General features: G+C 36.6%; 1 non-coding gene across 1 annotated transcript; it reads right to left on the bottom strand.

Annotated features, from left to right (window-relative positions):
* Positions 1 to 1,484: 1,484 nt before the first annotated feature.
* On the bottom strand, positions 1,485 to 1,590 carry LOC131165129 (small nucleolar RNA R71). Its single transcript, XR_009139450.1, has one exon. It is a non-coding gene; the product is annotated as a small nucleolar RNA R71 (small nucleolar RNA).
* Positions 1,591 to 21,689: the final 20,099 nt, after the last annotated feature.

Below are 21,689 nucleotides of genomic sequence, written 5' to 3'. Positions count from 1 at the left end.
CGACAACCTGTGACAACCGGAAAAGTTCGTGCACTATCCGTGTATATTACACAATCACTCTCTTGTACCTTCTGGCATTAGTGATTAATTTTTTGAATACAAAAGGGATAATCTTTTTTCTCCTTTATTGCTTTTGATTTACTGCTTTTCATTTACTTGCTGCGTGTTTGATGAAAGATTGTAGATAAGGATAAGCACTTCTACGTATCCGTCAGAGGGAAGTAGTTGGCTATGGAACCATGGAAGTGTTCGTTATCATTAAGACAGGGTATACTTCGGTTCCCGACCATGCTCCAGATAGTTGGTGCACCCTTGCTACCCTGTGCCCTTGATCGACCCTCTCCCACTTTGGCTCGCTTCGATTAGTACTTCTATCAAAGTATGAAGGAGCATAGTTAGAGGCATGGCATCCAGCATCTGATTCAGACTCCAACATCGCTTTTTAGGAGTAGGGTAATATGGAAATTTACTCGCTTTTTAGTAGTATAAATTTACTTGTTTTCATTTCATTGCTTTTAAGTAGTTGGTTACATTTCAATCATTGAAAAAATACCATCTTTTACTTCTTTTCATAACAAGGCTATAATAAACTAAATTGGAATTAGTCTAATAACTGCGCTTCAAGTCTCCGTGGATCAATACCCGACTTACCCACTTTTTACAAAACTTGGGATAGTTAGGTTTATAAATATTATTTTTAGTAGTTAAGGACCCAAGCCTTGGCAAGCCAACCAAATTTTGGTGCCGTCGCTGGGGACTTGGCTACGGTTATAAGCTAACTTCCATTTTAAAGTATTACAGCCTTGTTCTTTTGATTTCCTCTCCTTTTATTTTGACTTTCTCTGATTAATTTCTATTTCGTTTATTTTATTTTCTATTTATGAAGTCTGAATCTTTGTTCTTAAAAGTGTGTATGTTTGGGATGCATTTTTTGAAACCCAAGATAATTTCCATAGATCTAGAGATTGAAAAATCTCGTAGGTCCCTTAGGAAACCTATCTCCAACCCAGAGAAGGCTAAGTCGTCAGAACTGAAAGTAATAGCCAAAAACAACCCCCCAATTCCTGTTGAACAAATCTTGAAACCCTATGCTCCTTACCTACCTGTGGTGGGGGAGCAAAACCTTCGGCTTCTTAGAGACTACTTTGTACCTAATTCATATACATCGTCGTCCTGTATCCGATTCTCAGATGTCCAGGAAGCACAATTTGAGATTAAGACTTCAGTCATCTCGATGCTGCCTAACTTTCATAGGAACTCCACTGGAAATCCTTATCAACATATGGAAGAGTTCTTGGAAATTTGTACCACCATCCACATCCCTATGTTTAGTGATGATGCTCTCTGTCTTAGGCTTTTTCCATTCTCTTTGAATGACAAGGCCAAATATTGGCTGATGTCCTTAGAACTGAACTTGGTGACCAACTGGGCCACCATGCAGTATGAATTTCTTTAAAAGTACTTCCCAATTGGGGCAACTAACCAACTTCGAATAGCCATCACAAGTTTGTCACAGATGGATGGGGAACTTTTTTTCGAAATGTGGGAGCACTTTAGGGACTTGCTCCATAAATGCCCATATCACCAGGTCCTCAAATGGTGATTGGTTCAAACTTTCTACAAAGGGTTGGTTGAGAGAGATAAGTCCATGGTTGACGCGTCATGTGGAGGTACTTTCCTCACTAAGCATAAGAACGAGGCCAGGGTTTTCTTTGAAAATTTGGCTGAAAACTCTAAGCAGCACATGGCTGCCACCCATAGACTACCTAACCCATCAACTTCTAAATCTAATGGGGTTTATAAGTTGGCTACAAACCAGAACTTAGCTCTGACTCTACATGCTACATCCAAAAAGTTAGATCAATGCTTGTCTTTGGGGCTGCAAACAATAGCGTGCACAAAAATATGTGCAATCTATTCCGACCCTTCCCACACAAGTTATAATTGCCCACACATGCACTCCCAACCTGAGCTTGTGCATGAGGAAGTAAAGGCCACCCACAACTGGTATGATAAACCCTCTAATGACCCATATTCCAGCACATACAACCCTGGGTGGAAACAACATCCTAACTTCTCGTGGAGGCCGCAACCTTCAAGTTTTCAATCTCAAAAACCTCTACAAGCCCCGAATGCTTTGCCCCCATGCCCATACCAAAATCTCTAAAGTCATCCAGATTCAGCCATTAGATTTTCAACCGCCCCGCAGCTGTCTCCTTCACAACCCAAGTATGATACATTTCAAAAGACGGTGTTGAGGTCCCTTAAGAACATTGAAGTTGATCACCAAGAAAATCGAAATTTCCTTTACTCTCACTCCAAATCCATTGCAAAGCTAGAAACCGATTTAGGATAACTAGCTGCCACTTTGAGTCAAAGAGATGAAAGCAAACTGCCAAGTTAGCCTATAGTCAATCCTAAGGGACAATATGGGGTAGAATGTGAACTATATGGTGGCCCCTCATCATACTCTGAGCAGGCCCAGGTGGTAACCACATTTCAAAGTAGTAGGCTAACAACATAACAAGGCAAGGAGCAACTAAGCACGAGGGAGACCCAGGATGAAAAACTAGAAGTACCCAATGCGGATTTATGCACTCACTCTTCCTCTAGTCGAATACACAGACCATTGAGTCTCACACCCACCACCAGATGAACCACACCTCACTTTGCCCCCCATAGGGTTTGTTGACCTTATAGGTCACACCCAGTTTTGATAATGACAAATACTCTAGTATTTGATGGCTATCAAGTGTATGTGCAGGTTTTTATTAGCAGATCAAGAAATGGAACTTGAAGTGAAGCATAAAGACCCTGAGGACTTCTTTCGTTTTGTAATTAATTTTAATTCAATATGGGTTTGTAATAGTAAGTAGGATATAAGGTCTATAATAATTACCTACATGTCATGCATATAGGATATACTGTAAGCCCAATAAGACCCTAGTGAGACATTAGGACCCAACACTCATGCACAAATATTATTCATAATCAAGTGTGTAAAAAGGAATTGAATTGAACATAATTAGCATAAAAAGAGTGAGGTCAAGTGACCGCGTCTCAGGAGTTTAAACTCCTTGGGTGCCCGAACTACTAGAAAGTGAGTAGTTTGACTTGGGTTTGGGCTACCAAACCAAGAATGAACACATCGCCCTTGGGTCACCGAACCCTTAGAAAGGGACTTCTCACCAACTCAAGCTACCAAACCTTGTAGTTCAGATCGGGCCTCGGGCGACCGAATTGGTCTGTTCGATTAACCAAACTTAGCTTCGGGCACCTGAACCGTGCACAAATCTTTTTGACTTTTGTTCAGCCAACCAAATCAAATCTTGGGCACCCAAACCGTTTAAAATAATTTTTCCAACTGAGTTTGTTCGGGCGATTGGACATAAGTTCAGCCACCTGAATCTTCTTGGGTTACTTAAATTTTACCGAGGTTAGAAAGCTTAAAGTAGGGTTAATTTTTCTAAAACATTTTTAACCTTTTCTGATAATATCCTATAGGTCGTAAATGGTTATATTTTTTCCTTGGTCTATAAATATGAGTTCATTTGTGTGAATTAAGGGAGATTAGAAAAAAATCATTAAGTCAAAATCCTCTCTACTTCCAAAAGCTCATATTGCCCAAATAATCTCAAAATTCATTCCCTTGATACATCTTGATATTGTGAGAGCTTATTGAGTGTGCTTATAATTACTAGATATTACTAATACTCCCACTATTCTTGTTTGATTGTTTGAGTTATTCTTTGGGAGTTTTAGTTAAGTTTAAACCACAGATTTCACTATTATAAATCTTGTGTTGGGATAAACTAACAAGCTTTAAGATATTAGCATTGTTATTGCAAGTGTCATATAACTTTGTTTTTGTTGTGCAAAATATTTCCTACAAGCTAAAATATTTTCAAACTACTCTTGTGCATATTTCATTGAAGTAAATCCTTTGAGTTAGTTTGAATATTTGATTTGCATCTTTGAAACCTTGATTTGTTATTAAGATTTAATATAACTTGTTTCAAAGATATAGCTTGTTTAGAACACTTTTGAACATTCTAGTGATAATATTTTGTTGAGTGTTGTTCGCACAAATAGTCACATCACTGAGCTTACATATTCTATATTGTTGATGTGCTTGTGATTAATTATGCTTGGTACACATCCACTTTACTAAGAAGCATATTGTGAAAATACTGTTGTATTCCAGGTGTGGCATGAGGAGGCGGTAATCCAACCCGATAAGGATTGTCTGTAAAGGTTGAGGTCAGCCCTGTGCTAATTAACCTAATTGTTTAGGTTCCTCTCCACCCATTAAGTGAGCCTTATAGTGGTAATCCTTGTGCTTGTTAGCCAAGGTGGGGATGTAGGCAATTTGCCGAACCTCGATAACATTTCTGGGTGTCATCTATTATTTACCGCTTTCTAGTGCATGTTTGGTTAATTTTATTGTGCAATTTAATTTTCCCTGCATATATTAAATTGATTTAATTTATCTACATTAGATTGACCATAAGTTTGTGTAATACTTCTATTAGGGGATTAACCTAAGGCATTAATATTTGAAAATACCAATTCACGCCCCCTTTTAAGTTCACGGTAAAGCTAATAATTGGTATCAGAGCCATGTAGCATAAACTCAATAGTTATTTTGCAAAATATCTTAGATGGCTTATAACATCGTGACCCCTTTCCCTAGGGGACCATCTTCCACACGACCTCCGGTTTTTAGTGTTGTTAATTACCCCTTTTAGAAACAGAGGATGCACATCTACCTTCAAAATATAGATTGGAAGGTGTGGAGGGTTGTCTCTAAAGGAAATTATGTTCCTATGAAAACAGAGGGTACAACTAGAGTTTCTAAAACTAAGAAAGAATATAATGATGATGACATAAAAGCTGTTAGTTTAAATGCCACTACTATGAATAATCTGTATTGTGGTCTTGATGTGAATGAGTTTAATAGAGTAATGGCATGTACTACTGCGAAAGAAATCTAGGATAAATTAGAAGTCACATATGAAGGTTCTAGGGATGTGAAAGATAGTAGGATAAATATGCTAACTAGTGAATATGAGGCCTTTAGGATGAATGTAGGTGAGTCCATTTAGAGCATGTACACTAGATTCACACACATTATAAACTCACTGCATGCATTAGGTAAGACCTATCCTACAATGAGATGGTTAGGAAGATTCTTAGAGGCTTGCCTCCTGTTGGGAAACTAAGGCTATGACCATTTCTGAGGGTAGAGACCTTAAGACCATGACTCTAGATAAATTGATAGGTTTCCTGATTACCTATGAATTAACTATAAATGAGAGACTCAATGAACATAATAGGACGAAAATGGTGACTGCATTGAAAACTTTGAGTAATACATCTAGTGAATGCAGCGAACCTAACTCTAAGGATGATAGGCCATGCTAACTAGAAAATTCAAAAGATTCTTTAGGAAGAATAGAAAACGAAACAAAAGATATAAGGAGTCCACATCTGATAAGGGAGAGTTAAGTAAAAAAAAGGATAAGTCAAATGCTCCTACATGTTATAACTGCAACAAGGTTGGGCATATCAAGCTAGATTGCCCTCTACTGAAAAAGGATTTTAGAAAAAAGAAGGAAGCTATGAAATCCAGCACTTCATGGGATAAATTGAGTAGCAGTGACCCAGACTCGAACCGCAGCGACTCAAAGGTTGCTAATCTGTGCTTGATGAAACATGATGATAATGTATCGTCTTCTTGTTCTTTATCTTCATATTACTCTTCTGATGATTGTGAATCTGATAGCATGCCTACTTTTATAGAATTGCAATTTGAATATATTCGTGTCTCTAAACTGTTGAATAAAATGACCAAAGAAAATGATGATTTGAAAAAAAAAATGCAAAAATTGGTCAAAATTATTTGGAATTGCAAAAACCTCTCATGCTTTGATTTTGAAAGAAAAAGATTTGACTATTGTTGAGCTTGAGAGAAAATTAGAGGATAGTTCCAATTTTTTTTTTTAAATTCACCGAGGGCCAACGCAATTTTGAAAAACTACTTGGAGCCCAAAGAAATTCTCTTAGTAAAGAGGGTCTTGGTTTCAATGGCGTTGAGAATGTTAAACGACCTAATCTTTACTTAAAACATTTCACTCGTGAATCAAAATCTCAAATCCCACCTAAAGATCCTAAGTGTAGAATGAAATGTTTTAAATGCAAACAAATTGGTCACATTCAATTTGATTGCCCACTTAGAAATAGGCGTGTAAAAATTTGAAAAGTATGGGTAGTTAAGGGTGATCCAGTCACTAACCCTTGTGGACCCAACAGAATTTGGGGACCAGCATCAATTACTTAGTCTATCTTGCAGGTGTGTTTGAGATCATCCTCCTCCAAGGACAGGTGGTACCTGGATAGTGGGTGCTCATGGCACATGACCGGCGACAAGGCAAAATTTGCTTCAATCACTCCCAAGGATGGAGGGTACGTGACGTTTGGCAACAATGCAAAGGGACGCATCATTGGTGTAGGTAAGGTTAGTAAAAATCCTTCACTAATTATTGATAATGTTCTATTAGTTGATGGCTTGAAGCATAATTTGTTGAGCATTAGTCAATTGTGTGATAAAGGATATAAGGTTTCGTTTGAAAATGACTAATGCATAGTTGAAAATAAATTAGTTCATAATTTCTTTTTTCACTGCAGATCGGTATGAAAATGTATATACTACTACTTTTGATCACTTAGTTTCACAACAAGTAACTTGTTTTTCTGCAATAAATGAAGCTAGTTGGTTATGGCATAGGCGATTAGGACACGCTAGCATGGATTTATTGTCAAAACTAGTAAGAAAAGATCTAGTAAAAGGCTTACCTAAAACACCATTTGTTAAAGATAAAATCTTCAATGCATGTCAAATGGGTAAGCAAACAAAATTTAGCTTTAAGAAAAAGAAATTTATATCTACCACTAGACCACTTGAAATGCTTCACTTGATTTTGTTTGGTCCTAATTCTGTGCAAAGTCTTGGTGGTAAATCATATGCTTTTGTCATTGTTGATGACTTTTCTAGGTTCACATGGGTGCAGGAAAATTCAAAAATGAAAAAAGGCTGTAAGATAACTCACATAAGAAGCGATAGAGGCTATAGAAAATTATTGTGACTTAGAGGGTATATCACACAACTTTTCTGCACCTAGGACCCCTTAACAAAATGGTGTGGTAGAAAGAAAGAATAGGTCATTACAAGAAAGGGGTAGGACCATGTTGAATGAGCATAAACTACCTAAATATTTTTTGGTTGAGGCCATAAATACTGTATGTTATGTCATGAATAGGGTGTTGATTAGACCGTCACTTAATAAAACCTCTTACGAATTGTGGAACAACCATAGACCTAATATTTTCTATTTTTATGTTTTTGGTTGTAAATGCTTTGTGCTTAAGGATAATGAACATCCAGGGAAATTTGATTCTAAATCTGATGAAGGCATTTTCCTAGGCTATGCTCTTAATAGGAAAGCATATAGAGTTTTCAATAAAAGAACCTTAACTATCATTGAATCTATTCATGTTGTATTTGATAAATCAAATCCATTTTCTAAGAAAAATGATGAAGATGACATTGACATTAGAAAATGCTTATAAAAGCTATCTATTAAAAACAATGCAAGTGAAAATTTAGAAATAAATGATAAATCATCTAAAGATAATAACAATGAGAATGAAATTCAAGATTTGCCTAGGGATTGGAAATTTATTAGAAACCATCCTATATATCAAATCATAGGTGAACCATCCCGTGGTGTAGCCACAAGATCCTCCTTGAAAAACCTAGCGAGTCATTCTAATTTCTTGTTCCAAAAGGAACCTAAAAATATTAAAGAAGTCATAGAGGATGAGTCTTGGGTGATGTCCATGCAAGAAGAACTAAATCAATTTGAAAGAAGCAAAGTGTGGACCCTAGTTCCTAGGCCAATTGATCATACAATCATTGGAACCAAATGAGTGTATAGAAATAAGAAAGATGAGAATGGGATAGTAACTACGAATAAGGCTAGACTAGTTGCCTAGCGTTAAAATCAGGAAGAGGGAATTGATTTTGATGAAACCTATGCTCCCGTTGCTAGGATAGAAGCCATTCGTATGCTACTTGCTTATGCCAACAACAACAACAACAAAACCAAGCCTTAGTCCCACTAAGTGGGGTCGGCTATATGAATCCTTTTCCGCCAATTTGTACGATCATGGACCATTTCTTTTGATAGATTCAAAGATATTAAATCCTTACTCACTATCTCCTCCCAAGTTATTTTAGGTCTACCCCTACCCCTTCTACTACCCCCCATAGTAACTAAGTCACTCTTACTCACAGGTGCACTATAAGGCCTACGTTGCAAGTGTCCATACCATCTAAGTCGTCCTTCCCTTATCTTATCTTCTATAGGAGCTACACCTAACTTACCACGAATATGTTCATTCCTTAATTTATCTTTCAATGTTATACCACTCATCCATCTAAGCATCCTCATCTCGGCAACTTTTACTTTTTGAATATTATGTTTCTTCGTCGCCCAACATTCTGATCCATATAGCATAGCTGGTCTTATAGCTGTCCTATAAAACTTCCCTTTCAATTTTAAGGGTATTCTACGATCACATAGAACACTTGAAGAACTTCTCCATTTTACCCAACCTGCTTTAACTCTATGCATTACATCATCTTCAATTTCTCCTTCAGCTTGCATAATAGATCCAAGGTATCGAAATCTACAAGTGCTATTTATTTCTTCATCATCAAGTTTAACTTTGTCTCCAATATTCCTCCTATCATTACTAAAATTACATTTCATATATTCTGTTTTATTTCTACTTATCTTAAAGCCTCTAAATTCTAAAGCTTCTCTCCATAATTCTAACTCATCCTCTACTCCATCCCTAGTTTCGTCAATTAATACAATATCATCTGTAAAGAACGTATACCATGGAACCTCCTTTTGAATACTCTTAGTCAATTAGTCCATCACTAAAGCAAAAAGATAAGGACTCAAAGCAAATCCTTGATGTACACCTATGGTAATTGGAAATTCTCTAGTTTCTCCATCTATAGTCTTTACACTAGTCATTACTCCATTGTACATATCCTTAATGACATCGATATACCTACAACATACACCCTTTTTTTCTAAAACCCACCATAGAACTTCCCTAGGTATCCTATCATATGCTTTCTCAAGGTCAATAAATATCATATGCAAGTCCCTCTTCTTTTCCCTAAACTTTTCCATTAATCTTCTTAAAAGATAAATAGCTTCTGTGGTAGATATCCCAGGCATAAAACCAAATTGATTTTCTGAGATCTTCGTTTCTAACCTTAATCTTTGTTCAACTACTCTTTCCCATAGTTTCATCGTATGACTCATAAGTTTAATTCCACGATAGTTATTACAATTTTGAATATCTCCTTTATTTTTGTATATAGGTATTAAAGTGCTTTTCCTCCATTCATCTGGCATTTTCTTAGTTTTTACAATTGTATTAAATAAATTAGTTAACCATATAATTCCATTATCACCCAAGCATTTCCAAACTTCAATTGGGATGTTATCTGGTCCCATAACTTTCCCATTTTTCATCTTTTTTAGTGCAAACTTAACTTCGTTAACTCTAATTTTTCGAATAAATCTTATATTTTTAGTCTTTTCCTCATTTGACAATTCTAAATTTAAGCCTTCTATTTGGTTTTTGTTAAACAACTTACTAAAGTAACTTCGCCATCTTTCTTTAATATCTTCGTCCTTAACCAAGACAATATCATCCTCACTTTTTATACATTTTACATTTCCTATATCCTTGTTCTTCCTTTCTCTAGCTTTAGCAAGTTTAAATATATCTCTTTCCCCTTCTTTTGTACCTAATCTATCATACAAACTATTAAATGATCTATATTTAGCTTCATTAACGGCCCTTTTTGCATCTTTTCATGCCTCCTTATATTTTTCAAAGTTATCGCTGTTTCTACATTTTTGCCACGTTTTATACCAAATTCTTTTTGTCTTTATGATTTTTTGTACATCTTTATCCCACCACCAACTTTCTTTGCTATTTGAGAATCTTCCCCTTGATTCGCCTAAAATCTCTTTCGCTATCTTTTTAATAGAGCTAGCTAATCTATTCCAAAGAGTATTTGAATCTATCCCATCCTCTAAGGTCCAATCCCTATCTTTGATCATTTTATATTTAAATTTTATTATATTTTCTCCTTTTAGGTTCCACCATCTAGTTCTCCTACACTGGTTTATTTTCTCCTTTTTCTTCCATTTTTTAATGCATATATCTAACACTAAGACTCTATGTTGTGTGGTTAGACTTTCACCTAGAATAACTTTACAATCCTTGCATAATACACGATCTACCCTCCTAATTAAAAAAAAAATCTATTTGACTTCTATTTTGTCCACTTTTAAAGGTTATTAAGTGTTCTTCTCTCTTCTTAAAGCAAGTATTCATTATACTAAAATCATATGATATAGCAAAGTCTAAGATCATCTCCCCAGACTCATTTTTGTCTCCATATCCATATCCTCTATGTATCCTTTCATAATTTTTATTATCTCTTCCAACGTGTCCATTCAGATCTCCTCCTATAAATATTTTCTCAGTCCCTAGTATGCCTTGTATAATACTATCCATATCTTCCCAAAATTGTCTCTTAAGATTTTGTGCTAAGCCAACTTGAGGAGCATAAGCACTAATGATATTTATTATCTCTTGTCCTAATACCATTTTGATTTTTATAATTCTATCCCTTACTCTAGTTACATCCACAATGCTATCTTTTAAGTTTTTGTCTATAATAATGCCTACTCCATTCTTATGTTTTTCTTTTCCAGTGTACCAAAGTTTAAAACCTGATTTATCGATTTCTCTAGCTTTCTACCCCACCCACTTAGTTTCTTGAAGGCAAATTATATTAATTCTTCTTCTAATCATTGTATCCAAAATTTCCATGCTTTTACCCGTAAGTGTCCCTATATTCCAAGTTGCTAATCTAATCCTAGTTTCCTGAACTAACGTCTTTACCTGCCCACGTCCAGAATGATGCAGGAACCCTCACATATTTGACACCATACCCGGGCGCCGACACGGCGCGTCGCTTCGAGGCGACGACCTAGCCCACCCTCGCCCACTTTTCGCTACACCCGGGTGGTTCAGGTGCAACACGTCGCTCGTAGGGGACACCCCAGCAAATATTCGGTAAGGATTCATATCATAGTGATCTGACAAATTTTACGCTGGCTGTCAGCTACCTAACGCAACCCTCCTCCTACTTGCTTATGCCGTTTTTAAAAATTTTAAATTGTTTCAAATGGATGTTAAAAGTGCTTTTCTTAATGACTATATTAATGAAGAAGTGTATGTAGAACAACCACCCGGTTTTGAAAATCATAAATATCCAGATCATGTATACCGATTGTCCAAAGCATTGTATGGATTGAAGCAAGCTCCTAGAGCTTGGTATGAGAGGCTTAGTGGGTTTCTACTAGAAAATGAGTTTACCCGTGGCAAGATTGACACTACACTTTTCATCAAATCCAAAAATGATGATATGCTTATCGTTCAAATTTATGTTGATGATATCATTTTTGGAGCCACTAATGATGAGTTGTGTAATGAGTTTGCCAAATGCATGAAAAATGAATTTGAAATGAGCATGATGAGTGAACTTAGTTTCTTTTTAGGGCTGCAAATTAAACAAGCTAAATATGAAATTTTCATATGCCAATCTAAATATGTCAGGGAGTTGCTAAAGAAATTTAATGTGGAAAATAGTAAAATTCTTGGTACTCCTATGAGTTCGTCCATCAAACTTGATAAAAATGAATAAGGAATTCCTGCTGGCATGATTGGAAGTCTTCTATATCTCATTGCTAGTTGGTATGATATTATGTTTAGTGTGTGTATGTGTGCTAGGTTTCAGGCCGCTCCTAAGGAATCTCATCTATTAGCAGTTAAACGAATCCTTAGGTATCTAGTTGGAACCATAGAGTTAGGCTTATGGTACCCTAGGCATAGCACCTTTGAGATTGTGAGTTATACTGATGCTGACTTTGCTGGTAGTATGGTTGATAGGAAAAGTACTAGCGACACTTGTCACTATTTAGGACAATCTCTCGTTTCTTTGTTCTCTAAGAAACAAAACTCAGTTGCCCTATCTATAGCCGAAGTAGAATATATCGCGGCAGGAAGTTGTTGTGCTCAAACTCTTTATATGAAACTTATGGATTTTGGGTTGCACTACGATACAGTACCGATTAAATGTGATAATAGTAGTGCAATCAACATTTCAAAGAATCCTATCTCACATTCACGAACTAAACACATTGAGATTAGACATCATTTCCTTCGTGATCATATGTAAAAAGGGAATGTGGCACTTGAGTTTGTATGCACAAATGAACAATGGGCTAACATTTTCACTAAACTGCTTCCAAAAGATAGGTTCATACATATTAAACGTGAACTAGGTCTCAAGCATAGTAGAGATGCTTCTTAGATATTTTATAGTTCGCATAAACTTAAGGAGAGTTTTCTAATAATTTCAAGGTCTAACAATTAATATAACAATTAATTGGTATCTTTCATCAGCTTTGACTTTATGGAATTTGTTATTGTTGGCCTAACTAGGCTTTTCAATCTTGTTTTGATGATAACAAATGAAGATGTTTTAACATGTGTTGTTGAGTGACTTAATTTTAGGAATACATAACTCAACACTCACATTTGTCATGGATACAAGCCAGAAATCAAAGTCAAATCAAGTGAAAGCTTCACTGACTATTTGAGCATTAAAAGAAAAATGAAAAAGCTTAAAGACCAAAAGGGACTTGAAGCCAAAAGGATCATCAAGATACTTGAAGATTTAGTACACAAAGGCCATATTTAGAAAAGTTATTTGTAAGTACTTCGTATCAAATATAATTTAGAAAATATGAAGCTCTTCAAGGGAAATACATGGACTTAGAGACTTATTTTAAAACCCCGAAAAAATATTTTATAAAATATCAAAACAAGAGAGCAAAACTAAATTTGAAAAACCAAAAATGAAAAATCAGTAAGAGGACTGGTCAGCCGACTAACTAGAAATACTTTAAGTTTTGTCAGCTGACTAATTAAAAACCAACAACCAAATTAACTATCAAGCCGAATGATTTAATGAACTGAAAATACCTAGCCAACTGACAGTGTCCAGCCGATTGACCCATTTTGAACTGTGTCACGCCAGCCGACTGGCCATTTCCTGATTTTAATTTTTGGCAGACAGAATGGTATCAGCCACCTGTCTAGCTGACTGAACTATGAAAATATACTACCCAATTTCCTGGTCAGCCAACTAACTCCACGGGTTTTGATGTTTTAAACTCCAATGACAAATTTTCAAATTTTGGTTTTTCAATATGAATGTTATAAAAAAATTGGTGGACACTCCAAGTCACTTGGGGAACAAGGAAACTAATCCTAAAATGCCTATAAATACTCCTTTAAAGCCAAGAATTCAATCACCAAGTAATCACTCAACGCTCTGGAAATCAAAGCTTACAATCTCTCTCAAATCTCTCTATTGCTCACACTCCATCTGGGAGAAAATTTCTGAAATTGTTGCTGAATCATCAAACCCCGGTTCTTACACTAAGTTTTCTCAATCAACAAACCTTTGGTGATCTCTATACTTGAGCTTCATACTTTCTTTATTATTATTTGATTGAAGTATAATATGTGCTGTAACTTGCACAACTCTACTTTATTTTGAGAGTTTCTTTGTACTCAGATCATAGTAGCCTTCTCATTGTATCTTTAACAGTTCAAAGCCATTTTGAATTGTTGTACCAAACGGGGATTGATCGCTTGACGAGGTTTCTCTCCCTAAAAAAGAGGGAATATTGTAAAAGACTTGCTCCCCTTGAAAGGAGCATACTTAATGGAATCCTTTGGTGGAATTGACCAAAGAAGAGGACGTAGGCTGAGGATAAGCCGAACCTCATAAATCTCGGTGTTCTTCTCATTATTACTCTTTTTATTTTCTACACCATATATTCTTGTGTATGCTAAGTGCAGGTTGATGGGCTTAAAATCTAAATTCAAAGAAGATTCTTGATTTTAAAAAGTACGTTTTAATTAACCGTTTGTGGAAACCCACAAGGGAGTACATTGGTTAATTTGCAGAAATCTTAATTAAGAGAGACGCATTAAAATTTCATTCAAAGTAAGGTTTGCAAACAACTACGGGGCTACTATCAAAAAGCATAAAAATTCTTGAATGATTGATTGATTTTCATACTTTGGTTGGTTGGATTGTGTTTTTAAATTTTCAGTACTTTGTCGTGTGATTTGGTTGTGATCATAGGCTGATTGATTTACTTTCTTGTTGTTGCATTAAAACAAGTAAGAAGTTGAAAAGAGGTTAAATTTTTAATTAATCCAATTCACCCCCCTCTTGGGAAAGCTATTCTAATTTCAATTATGTTTTATTAATTGCATGATGATGATTGTATTTATGTTTTATGTCTGTTTGAGTTGAGTAGTTATGGATAAACTGTTAGATCTTAAAAATTCAAAATAGATCATTTTTATACAGAAATTTTTTTTGGGAAATGTCCTATTTTCAAACGGCACGATGTCGAAATTTTTAAAAACTCCCAAACTTATCTTGTATACTAATGATTTATACCCATTGCCTAAGGCTATTAATTTCATAGCCCTTTTTGTTATTTCCAAAAGAGGGAGACATATAAGAGAGAGGGCAAAAAAATTGGTTGACTTGAACATTGGGATGAATTAAACTTAAATAAAAAATTATTTGCATTGATAAAGTTTTACATTATGCAAATTATTAGGGGGAGCCTTCTAAGGATTACCCATTTTTTGCATGGTGTATTTGTCATCATCAAAAAGGGGGAGAATTTTGACCTTACAGGTCACACCCAGTTTTGATAATGCAAATACTCTAGTATTTGATGGCTATCAAGTGTATGTGCAGGTTTTTATTAGCAGATCAAGAAATGGCACTTGAAGCGAAGCATGAAGACCCTGAAGACTTCTTTCATGTTGTAATTCATTTTACTTCAATATGGGTCTGTAATAGTAAGTAGGATATAAGGTCTATAATAATTACATGCATGTCATGCATATAGGATATATTGTAAGTTCAGTAAGACCCTAGTAAGACCTTAGGACCCAACACTCAAGCACAGATATCATTTATAATCAGGTGTATAAAAAGAAATTGAATTGAACATAATTAGCATAAAAAGAGTGAGGTCGGGCAACTGAACCCCAGGAGTTCAAAACTCCTTGGGCACCTGAACTGCTGGAAAGTGAGCAATTTGACTTGGGTTCGGGCTACCGAACCAAAAATGAACGCATCACCCTCGGGCAACCGAACCCTTAGAAAGAGACTTCTCACCAACTTGGGCTGCCAAACCTCGTAGTTCAAATCAGGCCTCAGGCGACCTTTTTGGTCTGTTCAGTTAACCGAACTTAGCTTCGGGCATCTGAACCGCACATTAACATTTCTGACTTTTGTTCAACTAACCGAATCCAATCTCGGGCACTCAAATTGTTTAAACTAATTTTTTCAGCTGAGTCTGTTCAGGCAACCAAACTTAAGTTCAGCCACCTGAATCTTCGTTACTTAAGTTTTACCAAGGTTAAAAAGCTTAAAGCAAGGTTAATTTTTCTAAAACATTTTTAATCTTTTCTAATAATACCCTATAGGTCCTAAACGGTTATATTTTTACCTTGGTCTATAAATATGAGTTCATTTGTGTTGATTAAGGGAAATTAGAAAAAAGTTATTAAGTGAAAATGCTCTCTACTTCCAAAAGCTTATATTGCCCAAATACTCTCAAAATTCATTCCCTTCATAAATCTTGATATTATGAGAGCTCATTGAGTGTGCTTGTGATCACTAGATATTACTAATACTCCCACTATTCTTGTTTGATTGTTTGAGTTATTCTTGGGGAGTTTTAGTTAAGTTTATGCCACAAATTTAACTATCATAAATCTTATGTTGGGATAAACTAACAAGCTTTAGGATATTTGCATTGTTATTGCAAGTGTCATATAGCTTTGTTTTTGTTATGCAAAAATATTCCCTACAAGCTAAAATTTTTTCAAACTACTCTTGTGCATATTTCATTGAAGGAAATATTTTGAGTTAGTTTGAGTAATTGATTTGCATTTTTGAAACCTTGATTTGTTATTGAGATTTAATATAACTTGTTTCAAAGATATAGCTTGTTTAGAACACTCTTGAACATTCTGGCGATAATATTTTGTTGAGTGTTTTTTGTACAAATATTCACATCACTGAACTTACATATTCTAAATTGTTGATGTTCTTGTGATTGATTACGTTTGGTACACATCTACTTTACTGAGAAGAATAATCACTGTACCTTGTCATATTGTGAAAATACTGTTGTATTCTAGGCGTGGCCTGAGGGGGTAGCAATCCAGTCGGGTAAGGATTGTCTGTAAAGGTTGAGGTCAGCCTTGTGCTAATTGACCTGATTGTTTACGTGCTGCTCCACCCGTTAAGTGAGCCTTATAGTGGTAATCCTTGTGCTTGTTAGCCAAGGCGGAGACGTAGGCAGTTTGCCAAACCTCGATAACATTTATGGGTGTCATATCTTATTTACCGCTTTCTAGTGCATGCTTGGTTAATTTTACTATGCAATTTAATTTCCTCTGCATGTTTAAATTGATTTAATTTATCTACATTAGATTGACCATAAGGTTGTGTAATACTATTGTTAGGGGATTAACCTAGGGCATTAATTTTTGAAAATACCAATTCACCCCCTCTCTTGGGTTCACAGTAAAGCTAACTGGGCTTTTCATGGCTACTCAGTGACACATCCAGTAGCCCTACCCGCACCCTCTATATTTAGGAAAGAGGCTTCCACAGAGTCCATATGGGATATGTTTAAACAAGTGCAAATGGATAAGCCTCTCCTCGATGACATTAAGCAATTAACTGCTTTTACAAAATTCCATAAGGACTTGTCAATGCAGGAGATAGAATCAAGGGGACACATGGATGGTTTGGTTAAGTAGGCCGAGCATATGAGTTCCATAATATGAAAGCACCTTGTTCCAAAATTTAAAAACCCCAACTCACCTACTATCTTGTGTCTAATTGTTAATTACACCATTGATGGGGCCCTTTTAGATCTAGGAACCAGTGTGAACATTATTTCATACTTGGCCTATCAGAAACTTAACCTAGGAGAGTTGCAACGCACCTCAGTTTCCATACGCCTTGCTAGTTGATCTCTTAAGTAACCCCGAGGTGTGGTGGAAGACGTGGTAGTTAAGGTAGGAGATTTACATTACCTTATTGATTTCATCATTTTGAACGTGGACACTTCCATCAGCCCAATCCCTATCCTTTTGGGATGACCATTCCTAGCCATGGCTAACGCTTGCATTCAATGTAGGATGGGGATTATGGACATCTCATGGGGCCATAAGCAATGTAAACTGAACATAGTTAATGCTTCCCAACATCCTCTGAACACTGTCCAAGTTGTGGACGAATACGTGATTGTCAAAATTGTTAGAGAAGCAACTCTTTCAATGCAATGGAAACACCCTTGGGAAATTACACTACAACTTAACAGGCCGACTCATGTAGAATTTGAGGATCCTCTTAAGCAATCTATGCTAAAACATAATTGGGACCCCAAATCTAAAACTAAGTTGGGGGTATGCAATCTTGGGTGTAAGGAAGAGACGATAGAAACCAATGTTAGGAACCAAGATGAGTTCAAAGTAAGCTTCAAAGTGTCTAGCTGAAGATGATAAACTTAGCGCATCCGAGAGGTAACCCGATAGGTGTCTGGATGAAGAAGGTAAACTTAGCGCTTTCGGGAGGCAACCCAATAGTTTTTATTTTCTTTTTAAGTTCTTAAAGTAGTTAGAATAGACTAGTCAGAAGTTACAGTCTTCGGAATAGGTTTTAGGATAAGTGCAGGTCGTAACCAAGTATACGATCTTCATTGGTGAAGGGCGACCTAGTCTGGCCCCTGAGTTGTTCTAAGCATGAAAAATACTGAGAGGGTCGACCAGTTCCGCAAATAGCATTGAGCTGGGTGCTCTTTGGTTGAAATCATCGAGAGATTGTTTAAAACCTGGTTGATTCCAACTTTTCATCTCCTGCATTCCCATCATAGGCGAGCATTGTCACCCTTTTCTCGCCTCACTGCCGAAGTAAAAAGCACTCCCTTGGAAATGTCTTCTTCTTCTTCTTCTTGGAGCTTTGCCACGGCGAGGCTCTTCATCTATGGGCCGGTAGCTTGGAGCTTTGCCACGACGAGGCTCTTCATTGATGGGCCGGCAGAGTTCAGTGGCATTGGAAGAGAGGGTTTACATGGTACAGGCACTCCACTGGCATCTGTGGCATATTCCACGACGGGGTTCGACCCCATGACTAGTAGGTGCATCTTACTCTATGATGCCACCATTTTTGGAACAACCCTCCGCCGATCGCCATGTATTTAGGTTTCCTCACCCAATAACATTTTAAAAATTCCACCCTACCATGTCGTATATCCCACCATTGGAAGCCTCTGACCCTTCCCCCACAGAACCTCTGGCTCCCAAGCTGACCCACAACCATGGCCATACCCCTTTCAATCATATCAGCCCCTCTCGCCACGAATAATGCCAAACTAGCCGAGGCCACTCCAGGTTCTTTAGCCATGATAGGGTTGACCTCCACCCTCTCTCCCCACCGGCTCCAGTACCTGCTCATGACGCAACATTGGCCAAACCATTGATGATTTCATCTTATTCGGATTCTGACTATCATTCTGACTAAAATCAATACAGTTGTGTCACTTAATGTTGGGTCTTGTAATATGTCTTTGTGGCATTGGGTCATTTTCTTTCATGCTCTTGCATGAGTTCCACCATGTTTTTTAGTTGCTCTTATGCTTGCACTACATTGTATTGATTGGTATATGAATGAAATGACCATGGTGCTTTTGACTAATATATGTATTTTTTGCTACAGTGTCTTCTTGCTTGCATGTTCTTTTGGTTATTATATTTTGTAGGGCACTATTTGTTCATACCAGCACCATGCATGGTCTTATCCCTTGCTCGGGTTCTATTTTCTTTCTACACTTCAGTGAGGACACTGAAGTTCTAAGTTTGAGGTAGGGGGTAGCACATTGCAGGACATTATTTCATGCACAAAAATGACATAATTATTTTTAAAAAAAATATTTTTTTTGCAAAAAAATTCTAGGGAACCATGCTAACATATTTTATACCTTATACATACACCCATATAATCGAAGGTTACATGCATAAACGTTTTGATTATATGATTTCACTATACTCACCAGCAATATAGCAAATCAGTTGTATAAAATTTGCATAACATGGCTGACAACTTGACATTACTTTAGGTAGTTGACTAAGTGGTTTGTTTGAGTTATTGCAATGTAAACTTGTGTATTTACATGGTACTTTATGGGGCTAAGAACACACTCACATATGATTTGTAACACTAAAGGTCCTTTGAGAGTACTGAGAGAACAACCATGGTGACTACGATACCTTGTGCGGTACTTGAGCCATCCATTCATTTCTCAAGTTTTTGATGTCAAACTCGGAGTTTAAAAAAAAAAAAAAAAAACTCACCTACCCTTCTTTTATTGGATTTTCTTTGTCAACTACTATTGGTTCTTGTATTTGCTAGCTTAGAGGTGACATCAAGTGGGGAGATATAAATCTAGGTCTTGTAGCTTACTCAAGACATAAATGTTAAGCCAACCCTAGAGACTAACTTTTTTCCATGGACTCATTCAGAGCTACATTCCGATTGGAAAACATGAAGACAATATAAAGAAGTGATGATTGTTTCAGTTGACCATGCAAGAAAGAAAATGAAAAAGAGAAACCTGAGCAGAGAAAAAGGAGACCAATAAAAATATATACTTGCTCTGAGAAAAGATCAAAAGGTCAAGCTAAGAACACACACTACAAGTCTGTATGTATGAAGAATCTTTTTACCAATGCATCTGCCAAAATTCACACAAGTCTAGGAATAAGTTCCTCTAGGGTGGTATTAATTAAATGTGGCGAGTGAGTGAGAAGATATTAGGGTGAAGGATTCGACACCTCAACAAAGGCTGGATTCCTTTCTTATAAGACTAGTCACTTCACACTTCTAGCATAAGTTCTTCAATTATGTGGGACATTTGATCATGACACTTTTCCTCACATATGAGAGTGAACCCATTTCCTCACATATGTGGGAATAAACCAGTGAGGTTGAGTCAAGATGACCATTCTGTAGGTGCCTCCGAGTATTTTGAGTGAGACAAATCATACACTTTACAGAGGTGACCTATTATTCATACTGGGTTTTGCATGCTAATATTAACTTTGAATTATAATCATGGGTTAACTCTCTGTGAGTGATATCTTGAAATTGATTTGTTGTGTTGAGTTCTCTATGATTGAAATGCTACGGAATGTGTGTATAATGCAGTCATGTATGAAGGACTTTTATGCAATAAGGTTATATTTATGCATATAAAATGGTATGATTATGTTACATGTGTTTCCACTTTTTATTTACTGCACTAGTGTTTGTGGGAATCCTGGAAGCCGTCATGAGACTAGAACTCGTCCACTAGGATCAACCTAGGGGTTTAAAGCCTTGTTGCATATGGTAAATGAAACCGTGTTTCCCACGAAAGAGGATATAGGTAGGATTTGGTAGCTTTTTTAGATTTTGCTTTGCTTAGGGACTAGCAAAGTGCAAGTTGGGGGTTGTGATGAGTCCCTAGAATATATTATTTTAGACCCTCATTTTCCTATTCTTATCCTCATTTTATTATATACTTACCCAGAGTTATCACTGTTCAGAGCTATACAAGGTTTGTTTGTATTTTTAGGAAAAACATGTTAAAATCATGGAATTAGGCATTACAAGAAGCCAAGGAGAATTTGGAGGATTCAAAGCTCGAATCCAAATGTTCAACCAAGCTCCAGAAGTTTCAGATCATACATGGACAAGAAGATAATGCTTGACCATGTGGCACGACTAGCAAACCATATGGGCGACTTAGTCTTCTACTGCAAACTCCAAGGTTCAAACTGAGATCAGAATGCTGCAAGGTTCGGCCAAGTACGTGAATAAGTGACCCACTAGGGCGACCATGTCGAGATGCTGAGATAGAACTAAAATTCAGAAGTATCGAGAGTCTCGAAGAAGTGTTCAACCAAGAGACCTTCAGGGGCAACTATGTCAAGATACTGAGATTTCTTGAAGATTGATACTGGAAGTCTCAACCATCAACTCAACCATCGAGATCTTGAGGCCCGAAGAAGTCAGAAACATTGAAGATTCGAATCCCTGACTTCTTGAGTGTCTCAACTAGGGCTCGTACAAGAATGACAGAGGCACGACTTGGTCAACAGCGACGATCTGCTATGTGAGATCTTTTACAAACCTTCCTAAATTGTAGAACAAACTTTGTAAACCCTAGAGCCTATAAATGTTCACTATGAATACAAGCTCTGGGTTCCTTTTTAGCCTCTCTTAGGTTAGTGACAGACTTAATGTTAGAATTGGTGTATTCCTAAGAAGGGGGGGGGGTGAATTAGAAATTTAAAATTTATTT

The sequence above is a fragment of the Malania oleifera genome, chromosome 9 (assembly GCF_029873635.1).
Source record: "Malania oleifera isolate guangnan ecotype guangnan chromosome 9, ASM2987363v1, whole genome shotgun sequence".
NCBI classification, from domain to species: domain Eukaryota; kingdom Viridiplantae; phylum Streptophyta; class Magnoliopsida; order Santalales; family Ximeniaceae; genus Malania; species Malania oleifera.
Note: the sequence above shows the minus strand (reverse complement) of the source record. Positions and strands in the feature narration are given on the sequence as shown.